This window comes from Tenrec ecaudatus (genome assembly GCF_050624435.1).
Source record: "Tenrec ecaudatus isolate mTenEca1 chromosome 4 unlocalized genomic scaffold, mTenEca1.hap1 SUPER_4_unloc_12, whole genome shotgun sequence".
Lineage (NCBI taxonomy): Eukaryota > Metazoa > Chordata > Mammalia > Afrosoricida > Tenrecidae > Tenrec > Tenrec ecaudatus.
In genome coordinates, this window is record NW_027457589.1 from 419,031 (window position 1) to 430,620 (window position 11,590).

Here is an 11,590-nt window from a genome sequence, read left to right on the forward strand (position 1 = left end):
GACTCTTCTTGGGGCTCAGCTATGGACTGCCACTGGGGCTTGGGGCAGGGAGTGGTCCCTTGCAGGTCCACAGGCAGGGAGTGGGACTCAGCTGCATAGTTGCTTTTCCTTCCCTCGCTTCCCTGTACCCCGGCACAGTCCGGTCTCACTGTTTAATTTTGCTCCCCCTCTTGTTCCTGAACTGCTCTCTCACACTCCATTGCAGACTTATGGGACACTCCCATTGCCCTGGGGCATTTGCGCCTGGGCCACACCCAGCTAGGTGAGCTCCACCCTGCATAGATAGCCCAAGGCTAGGGAAAAGGCCTGCTTGCTCTCCAGGGGATACTCCTCTGACTCCTCACCAGGGAATTCCTGCCTGTGTACCTGGGGACATAAGGCAGCTCAGCCAACACTTATCAATATTCAAACCAATAGCAGGAACTTCAGCCCAGTCCCTGCAACACTGGGGCAGGCAGCCGACCTGCCATCTGGGGCACTCCCCTGATAGGGAAGCCACAGGAAGATAAAGTGGTAGGTTAATAACCTAGCAAAATCAGCTGTAGGCAGTTCAAAGAAGCATTCCTATAAGTCTTCCAGAGAGAGACTAGAAAATGGCACCTGGTTCCTCAAAAACAATTCAATGCAAACAGCCATCAGCCCCAACGACCTCAACAAAAAAACAGGAGAAACAAAAGACAAAGGCAGTAGATGTGCTGAACATAGCAACATACATAGAAGAAGCAGACATTGAGAAGCCATACAAAGAAACTCTCAGAATGCTGCTTGGAGTCATGCAGGATATGAAGGAAACAATACAGAAAAAGGATGAAACGATAGAGGAGATAAAAGCCGTACACCAAAGGGAAATACAGGTGCTTAGGGAGGAAATAACGAAAAACAATAGCAAAATCATGTTCCTTGAGAATCGACTGGAGGAATCAGAAAACCGCATCAGTGTCTTGGAGGACAACCAAGCAGACTTTAATAAACGTGAACAAAAATCTAATAAGAGCATCAGAGAAGCCGAAGAAAACCTAAGAGCTATGTCTGATGCTATGAAGAGGAACAACATTAGAATTATTGGCCTACCGTAGGAAGACACAACAAAGAAGTCATCTGCAACAGTAGCGAGAGAATTCTTGGAGGAAAACTTCCCCAGCCTAATGAATGAAAACCAAGCAACCATCCAGGAGGCTGAAAGAACACCAGCACGACGGGACCCCAAGAAGAAATCACTAAGGCACATAATAGTTAAACTATCCAACTTTGAGGAAAAGGAGAAAATCATGAGAGCAGCTAGGGCAAAAAAAGCAATCACATATAAAGTCACCACATAAGGATATGTTCAGACCTATCAGCAGAAACTATGAAAAAAAGGAGAGTGGAGTAACATATTCCAAAAGTTGAAGGAAAACAATGCAAATACAAGAATACTCTACCCAGTCAAATTATCGATTGAGAAGTAAAAGTCTTCCCAGACAAGGAAAAACTCGAAAAATATGTTACAAAAATCATACAGAGTATAGATTTACTCTGAAACTACAATGGTCACCATACAGAATCAAATGGTGGGCCAAATGCTTGCTATTTATCAAATTATCATCTAATTTAAATACAAGGAGCTCATTGGTAGCTAATCTTTCATGCCATGAATGCTCAAGTGAGTTTCAAAAAGATCATGGAAAAATGGAATAAAGATGAATGGAATTTATACATGATCATTTTGAAGCCTCTGCATATCTGTTCCTAATAGATAATGCTAAACAGTGTAGTATCATTATGTTAAACAGAATAATGCAATAAATCTTTTATAATTCCTCAATTATACATCTTGAAAATCTTTAAGAAACCTGTTCATCTTCCATAAAAACTCAGAAAGAATATTAAGAAATTTACATAGAGTATCTTTCTTGAAGATCTATTAAAATTGGTATTAATTTATTCTCTAGCTATGGTAAAGAGACCAGTTAGGCTACAGTGTATCTGTACAATTCATATAGAAACTTGTGAGAGCTGAAAAATAACAAAATGGTTTAATTTTTCTGGGTCCTGAAAATTTTGCATATTCCAAAAGGTGGTTTCTCATGTTATAGATAAAAATTTAACCTCATTGTACAGTTTTGAGTTTTCTTTCTTTGAAAGAATGCCAGGTTCCATAGGTTCTGGTATGTGTGTACATGCATGCATGTGTGCCTGGCTTAGTTTTTGATATGCTTCCGCACCATAATGGTTAACACGGATAGGTGTTCATGGAGAGATTGGAAGTTTGTGTCTCCTCAGAGTCTCCAGGGAAGAAAGCCTGGGTGATGCACTTTGAGAAACCAGCCACTGAAACCCCTCTGCAACATCCCTGTGCTCTGACACACATGGAGTTTGCAGGAGTTGGTGTGGGTTTGATGGCATCTGTTTGGCCGGTTTCATTTCTAGGGGTGGGGGAGAATGATGGTTTCATTTGCTACCCTCAAGGCTGTCAGTTCAACTCCACCAGCAGTTCTGTACAAGAAAAGCGAGCTGGTGGTTCCTGTGTAGATTTTGAATCTCAGACACCTACATAGGAACACTATGAGTGAGAATTGACGTTGTGGCAGTGAGTTTGCTTTTTGGGGTTAAGGACAATGAAGGTTTGTAGGTGGTCAAACAGCTTGAACTAGACAGTTCCAATGAGGGTTGACGGGTTAAATTCAGCCTGCATTACTGTGAAGACAGGACTGGAGATCTGTTTCCACAACTTATACTCCAGAAATGCTATGGAGCTGTTCTGTTCTATAACACATGAGGTTGCCATGAGATGGAATTAACATGACTTGGCACCTAACAAAAGGGAAAACTAAACATGATGAAAGCATGTTCATGTCTATGGACACATTGATTTTATGCTGAAAACATGGCTAAATCAGAAACACAAAAACAATTTTCATTAAGAATCACTGTGCCCATAGTGAAAAACATGTAAGCCTACTGAGAATTTGCATATCTAAATTACTTAGTGAAGAAGTCCTACTGCTACAGTAAATATATGGCAGCTCCACGAAATGTAAGCAGTTGTATCGCACGATGTGGCAATCTGGTCACATTAATTATAGCCTAGAAACCACAAGGAAGAGTTTAAGGTCCTATGGCATCACAGAGTGCACCAAAGCGCACCTGAGAACAATAAAGCAATGAATAAAACAAGTCTTTTATCAAGAATACTTGGATAAAAGGTTAGAGCAATTAAGTATTCCCATGCAGTGGGAGATAGAAAATGGTAACTTTATCTTAAATAAGATGACATCTTACTATATATAAGAATTATATATCTGAATGTTACCTTGTATTAGGAATAATTGTGACCCAATTTTTTTACGAGGAGCTAACCTTAGTAGGACACAGTTCCTACACAGTCAAAGCAAACAAATTGAAGAAGAAACAAATGAAATCAATCAAAAGGATTAAATGAGTTTACATAATTAGAGTTGGGTTCTATGAAACATTGTCTGTATCCACTAGGATAACTGATAAGTGAAAGCTTTAAATACATGTCACTGTGAAAATAACTCAAAACAACCAAAAAAGTGCTTACCTTGAAGGCATGTGTCACTAAAAGATAATATTAATGCACAAAACCAAAACACACTGCCATCGAGTCAATTCTGACTCATAGTGACCTTATAGGGCAGTGTAGAACTTCCCTCTGGATTTTCAAAACTGAAACTCTTTACAGTTGAAGAAAAGCTATTCTTTCTCCAGATTAATACAAAAAAGGACCTGAAAATAAATAAAATATTTGCTGAATTCTGCACATCAAAAGGATGATAAAGGAAACAAAAGTTCCCTATTAATAAAAAGGGTGGACATTAAATCTGGGCCAGCAATGCTCTATGAGTCACGAGGGAAGATAAGGGGATGATGGCACGGGTGGAAGAGCATAGTGATAAAGAGGATGAGCCATTAACAGAACCAATCTCTGAGCTGAGGTGCTCTTCACACTGCAAGTGGAAAGGTACAGCATCAGCAGAGACAAAACCCAGGAGCTGTATTAGAGATTAAAGTCTTAGCACCCCAGTTAGTAAAGGGCTGTGGAAGGCAGTACATGCCTAAAGTCCATTTAAAGGGTATCCCCATAGATTAAATCCTCCTCCGCATTATTTCTGATCATTAATAAATGTTCTCCTTAAATTTTATTTGAGATTGGAGTCCCTCTTGCTGTATAAAACAGAGCACAAGCTAGTTTCTGGTGGGCAGAAATGATTAAGGAAGCACACGCAGTCAAGATGTTTTAGAGTAAAAAGGAGACCCCGTTTTAAATATAGTTTAAAGAGAATATTTGTTAAATCTTAAGAGACAAAGACAAAGTAAAGACACAAACAAAGCATCTATCTGGATGAGGGAGGCCACCAACAGGAGGTGGAAATATCTTCCCAGGTTCACAATTGAGATGTGAATTAAAGAGGTTGTGGGGAAGGCACAGGGCAAAGGAAACTGCCAAAAAAGCATGATTGGTTATCAATGAATACATCACAATGACAGATTCTTCCATCCTTTGATAGCAGGCTTACAAGATGGGTCAAGGGCCTCCTGACCAATGCAGTCAGGCCAAGGCTGATAGGACATGGTTCCTGTCTAGGAGACCCCTGTACTGTCTCCAGTTTGGTGACCTCCATCAAGGACACACATGCAGGCAAGCCTCCAAGAGACACTGCCCTCCCCTGGGCTGCCTGGAGAGGTTAAAGTAATCCACTCTCCAAAGCCCTCTGCCCGAGGGCCAGATTACCTACAGCCTTAGTTCCTGGGCAGAAAGCACTCAGTGGAGGTTTACTCTATGCGAGGAATTAAACTGTGCGGGGATTAGGGCTGTGACTGCTATGGCAACCTTTTGCAAAGCAAGGTGCTGGGAAGTTAAGCTCTAATACAAACCTCAGTCCTCATGGGGTGACCTGATGACTGCAAGGCTGGCCTCTTCTTTTGGTAAGGTCACTCTGGGGTCCCTTGCTCTCATGCCTGACACCTGACATGGAGGGAATGGACACCAGACAAGAACCTACCTCCAATCGGGCCTTTCTGGCTTGAGGGGTGAGGGTGCATGAGGGGTTCTGGGCAGGATAAAGGAGGCAGAGTATTCCCATGTGTGAATGCTCTGTGGCCTGTACCCAGCCCAGAAAGGATTTAAATGGAAACGTCCCAGGGGATCCTGGAACTGGGGCCAATAGGATGCGGGAATTGTAACATCCTCAGGAACCAAGACACCACTGGGACGTCACCCTGCAGGGGACTCCACGCATGGGATCCACATAGAAACACAGAGACTCACCTACCCTTATGGGAAGCTCACTCTGAAGCTTCTCAGTCAGAGGAAGTAGGTTCAGCAGGAAATTACATCACCTAGGTAGGGGGTGGGTGGAGTCTGTCCTAAGGGGTGTGACCTGGAAGAGATGAGGAGGGAGTGGCCGAAGGTGAGCTTCAGCACCTGGAGTGGCAACTGATTCTTTCTTAGTTGCACAGTCTGGAAGCCCTGCTGAAACCTGTTCATTTTGGGTGACCCTGTCTGCCTTTGAAACACAACAACACACAAGCCATGACAGGAAGACAAGCTGACAGAAAGTGGTGGGTGGAGAGCAGGCTTCCCAACTGTGAATATCCCCAAGAGACACTCCCATTGCATGGACTACAGAGACATACCTGACAGCACCTGATGCCATCTGCTCCAATTGACCATGCCTCTCCTGGCACCATGTGACTTTCTCATGAACTCCTCCAATCATGCAAGTCAGAGAAGAGGCCTAAGCCTTGTAGACTCAAGAGCCACAATGGAAAGACCCTTCACAAAACTTCATCCTCAGACACTGATTTCAGGCTCTGCTCCCTATGCTAGACCACCCAGACTCCAGCCTCCTTTTCCCTGGTGCATGCTCAGGTGAGCATATAAATTAGAGATTCCTGAAAATGCTGCAGTTGTCTTCTGCTCCTCCTCTACCCCTCCCCCTCTGTCTCAATCTCCTCATTGCTAAAGATGTATTCCCCCCAATCTGTGGGTTCTGTATTACTCTTTTGATGCAATCTTGCTGTGTACATAAATGTCTTATTTCCAGGAAGTTCCAGTCATCTAACTGTCCTTCACCAACAGTGTTTCCTTTAATACATTTGTTGTGTTGATGTCTCTCCCTTCCATTTCTATATTATTGATTGTTTTTTATCAGGAATGGGTGTTGGATATTGCATTATATATTTTCTGCACCTATTAACATGATCAGAGGGTTCTAATTTTCTCCTGTTTATGTAGTCAGTTACATTAATATGTTTTCTAATGATGAAACATCCTAGCATCCCTGGTAATAATCCCACTCAGTCAAGGTGAAATATAAGCTCAAAGGCAGGGATAGGCGCTCTGTAACTCAATCCATCCCATTTCCACAAATCTGTACATAAACTGTTAGGGTGTGTGATGTAATCATTCTCAATTAATTAGAGTCATGAAATCATCAAATTTGTTACTGTGTTTTTAAAACACCAGTGTAATATATCCCGTTGTAGAGTGTATTTTTAAATGCTTTTACCCCACATTCTCTGCAGTTGTACAACTGTGTATTAAAGTTTCTCATGCATGAAAATAAAAAAATAATGTTCTCATGCACATCTACAGTTGTTCAAGATTGTCCTTAACTCTTGATTCATCTTGAATTTATATATTTTAAAATCATGATTATATGTTTTCAACAACTGTTCTGAATGATTATTATGTTAATGCTTATTTAAAAAAATACTCTAACATTTTAGTACTTATTATACTCAGAGCCAGTGTACAATGGAAGTTGCAATTGTTTGGTGTCATTAAGTGAGTTCTGAATTATAGTTACCCTGTGTACCACAGGAAGAAACACTGACCTGTCCTATACCATCTTCATAATTGTTCATATATTTGAGCCCATGGTTTGAGCCTTTGTCACTCTAAAAAGTTATCTTCTTTTTGCTGCCCCTCTACTTTACCAAGCACCACTTTTAATACTATTGTATTTACCTTCAGTGTTCAAATACACAAACACACTAAGGTTTTATGTTTATGAATAAGAACATACATTTAAAAGAACAATAAAATCAGACCTGTCATATGAATTCTAGACTCATAGAACAATAGAGAGCAGAGTAAAAGCTCCTTAGGCTTTTGTTTTTTTCCCTTACATTTTATAGAACATACTGTTTCATCTTTACCATAGCAGGTAGTGTCCTTATAAACAACAGTCCAAAACTAGACCGGTGATGTAGTGGTTTATTTTCTCACTCTCAGACATGCATAAGCACCACATGGAAGTTAAAGTATACGCCAGGTGAGGGGTCGCGCGGTGACCTGTTTGGGGTGACCCTGGTGCACACAGCAGCCTGGCTGGGGTGCAAGCGTCCTTCTTCCCCCTCGCCCGCTCCGTCGGCGCCCCTCGTGTGGTGAGATGTGGGAGGATGACCCAGGGGCTGGTTCCATCCCCCAGTTTTGGGATTGGTTGGGGTTCCTGGGGAGAATTCCTGTTGGAGAAAGGAGGATCCCAGACTGGGGCTTTGGGCGTCGGTGTTTCTGATTCATTGCGGGAATTTTGCGTGTCTCCCCCCCTCCATTGTTTCCTTTCACACAGTGGTGCCTCCTCCCTGAGACTCCTAGAATGTCTTCAGCTCACAGGTGAGCCGTGGGTCTGTTGCTTCTCTCACCACAATGTGAATGCTACTCAGGAAGCCAGTGGCTGCAGCTGGAGCACAAAACGTTTTAGGGCTTCCTCCTGAGGTTTGCCTAGTCTTGTCCCCTGTGCGGGGTGTCTTCTCCAGGAGTAGTGAAGGGGAGAGGAAGGGGTGAATCTGGTCTGGAAACTCCCTGGCTCATTCTTGACAGCCGGTAGGGCAGGGAGCGCGCTCACCCTTGAGGGTGTTAAAGTGATATTCCAGGCATTCCCAGGTTGTTGGGGGTAAGTCCAGGACTGAGACCTCAAGGGAGGTGACCCAGGTTGGTGGCTATCAGTCAACAGTATGGCAGGTGGCAAGTAAAAGGAGAAAGAAACAGGCCAAACTGTACAAAGATGGGGGTTCCGTGAGCAGGAACTCAAGCAAAGAGAGGGCCAGTCTTTCTTTGTGAAAGCATATAAGAAGGGCAAGACCCCTCAAGTACGGAAGATCCCCCAGTCCCACATACACTCTTCAAAAATTTTGCATGTTGCTTCTTTAATTTTTACAAAACCCTGTTTGTTTGTATTTAACAGTAGAAAGAAGCTGGAGGAAAGCTTCTTAGTGGAGGACAGACAGCTGGAGAGAAGGTTTCTTTAAGAGAACAGGAGAAAATTGCCATCAATAATGAATTGCTTTTCATGCAGAGAAAGTAGCCAGTAAAAGACATTCAGGCAATTGAACTGGATCCATATTTCTGAATATTTGTTAGTGTGGGGGAGTGTGAGAGCTGCTCCTGCTTGTTGCCCAGAGGGAAATTTATGTTTTCTGTTGCCTCTGAAGAAGTTTCTAGTAGCTTGCCCTATGTTTAGATTTATGCTGACTCCATTTTAACTGTGTATTCCCACCTGGAGTCATTTTATCCTTATTCTAATGATTTCCCTGCGTATGTTGCTTGGTTTGGGGGTTCTTTTTGTTTTGGTTTTGAATCAGCGATTTAGGAAAAGTTCCAGCTTTAAGGAAGCCATGGCCCAGATCCGGGACCTGAAGGAGGCCGTAGAGTTGCTCAAGGAGATCATCCAAGTGGGGTGTGGCTCTGCCAGTGAGAGACTGAGGGGCTGGCCTGGTGTTCCACACCATTCCTTGAAAACGTGCTGGCATGACAAGAGGCAGTACTCCCCTGAAAACTCACTGCCAGGGATTCTGACCCAGAGACCCTTTGCACAGGGTTGGGGTTTCCCACACTGTAACTCTTCAATGGAGTAGAAAGCCTCATCTTTTTCCAGCCAGTGGTTTCTAGCTGATGGCTTTGTGGTTAGAAGCCTAGCATGCAACCCACCAGACACCAGGACACCTGCTCTATACTGTAGTCTTAATTCTCCACCTCCCAATCTAGCGGGTCGAGAAAAGCTCATCCCCACGCCACATGAGACTCCCTACAGCTCGCTGGCCAGGGGGATGTTCTGCTCCAGTCCCTGCCTGAGTGTGGAATGTGATTCATGTGCATAGACCTGCTCTTGTTGATTCCATGATGTTACATTGTACTTTCTAGATCCAGCTCCTGTGTAGAGACCAAAGCCCTCCAGCATGTCTGTGTAGGCTGATAGGCCCTACTGTCAAAATTGAGGTCAGATTCTAGTCTATTCATTAGCTAATTTCCTTAGGAAAGTCTTTGAGCCTCACTGAGCCTCTAGTGGTTCATTTCTAAAGTGGGCCGGATGTTTGCACTTGAGGGTTAAGTGACTCAGTGCAGGGTGTGGCATGCACTTGGTGGCTGCTGCTGTGATCTGTGCCGCCAAGAGGCATGCACACACATCCTAATGAAGCTTGGCTGAGTGGAAATGAAGGGCATGGGACAATGACAGCTGAGGATGAAGGTCCAGGAACATTGCTGGGGCCTGTCCTCCCTTCCAAATGCCTCAGGGGCACAGGCATTTGAAAGGACGAGGAGAAGGAGCTGGCACAGGTCAGCCAGGACCTGATGCTAACCGGCCTCGCAGAACTCATCCTACTTCTTGATGAGGGCAGGGAACCTTTGGAGGGAGTTGAGCAGAGCAGTGACATGGCCATGGCAGCATGAGGTATATCACTGGGGCTTCAGTGTGGAGCCTGGTGCAGGTACTTGGAGAAAGGGGGCAGGTGTGGATACAGGGAGAGCAGTGGGGAGCTTGTTGGGATAGTTTAAGAAGGAGGTGTGGCCGTGGCATAGGGATTGTAGTGGGGGCTGACGGGAAATATCCGGAGCCATTTTGCGTTGGGGCAGATGATAGAGGGGGGTGGCTGGCAAGATTTGGTAGCATACAGGATCAAGAAATAAAGCTGACACTCAGCTTCGTGATGTAGCTAAAGCTTGGGGACCTCCTGGGTGAGGATCAGGAGGCAGGATGTGGGCATCTTATGCAGGCATTTGCATTCCTTACCTGAGTCATGACGCCAGGAATAACTTGCTACATTGACTGGCAGTTAATGAACTTGCTGGGTCTTTTCCCTCTGTGTCGCAGCAAGGGCCAACCTGACTTAAGCTCTCCCGAGATGGCCAAGCAGCCAGTCTACAACCTGGAGAAAATTGACAACAAAGTAGAACCCACTGTAGACATGCTTCTCAATTACTTGCAAGGTGGGGCTGGTTGCAAGGGGGTGTGGGGTTTCGGGGCTGGGGAGTGGGTGGGGATTCTGCTGGCTCCTGAACAACTACAGGTGTTGACAGCTGTGCCTTCAGTGAGTATGGGACCTGGGGGACACCACTCACCCCAGTGGACCATGTCATTCCAGTTTTCAAGAAGGCCCTGGACCTGGTCATGCAGGTGCAAAAGCAAACCAACAAAGAAACCAGAATAAGAAAAAGCCCCAGTGATGACTCCAAACAAATCTGAAAATAATGGATGTTTCCCACAAACTTTTTGAAGGCCCCTTGTATCTCTCTCACAACTTTTGCCTGTTCAGTTATTTACAGGTTTAAGCCTTATTGACAGCAATTATAAAACTCTGGTGAAAGGTAACATTCCATGATCCTTGTAGTTTTTCCATCACCTCTACCTTTCACCCCCCACTTTCTGCATACTGACCCTATTAACCACCAATAAACTTTGACATCTCACTAGGGGGAAGTTCTGTTCCAGTCTCTGCCTGAGTGTGGAGGGTGATTCATGTGCAGAGACCTGCTCTTGTTCATTCCGTGAAGGTTCACACTGTACTTTCTAGATGCTAGCTCCTGTGTAGCAACAAAAGCCCTCAACATATCTGTGCAGGCTGATAGGCCCTACAGTCAGAATTGAGATCTAATTCTAGTGCTTCTATTCATTAGCTGATTTCCTTGGGAAAGTCCTTGAGCCTCACTGAGCTCCTAGTGGTTCGTCTCTAAAGTGGGCCAGATCTTTGTGGGTTAAGCGACTCAGTGCAGGTCTGGCAGGCAGTCAGTGGCTGCTGATGTGATCCGTGCTGCAGAGGCATGCACACACATCCTAATGATGCTGGACTGAGTGGAAATGAGGCCATGGGACACTTACAGCTGAGGATGAAAGTCAAGGAAAATTGTTGGGGCCTGTCCTCCCTTTCAAATGCCTCAGGGACACCGGCATTTGAAAGGACAAGAAGAAGGAGCTAGCACAGGTTAGCCATTCCTGGTGCTAACCAGCCTCCCAGAACTCACCCAGCTTCCTGATGAAGGCAGGGAACCTTTGGAGGGAGTTGAGCAGAGCAGTGACATGGCCATGGCAGCATGAGGTATATCACTGGGGCTTCAGTGTGGAGCCTGGTGCAGGTACTTGGAGAAAGGGTGCAGGTGTGGATGCAGGGAGAGGTGTGGGGAGGTTGTTTGGATAGTTCAAGAATGTGGCTGTGGCATAGGGATTGTAGTGGGGGCTGATGGGAGATATCAGAGCCATTTGGGGTTGGGGCAGATGGGGGTGGAGGTGGCTGGCAGGACTTGGTAGCATATAAGGTGAAAAAATGATGAATTCTTTAATACTTTTTCTTCCTGAGCTGCCCTTTG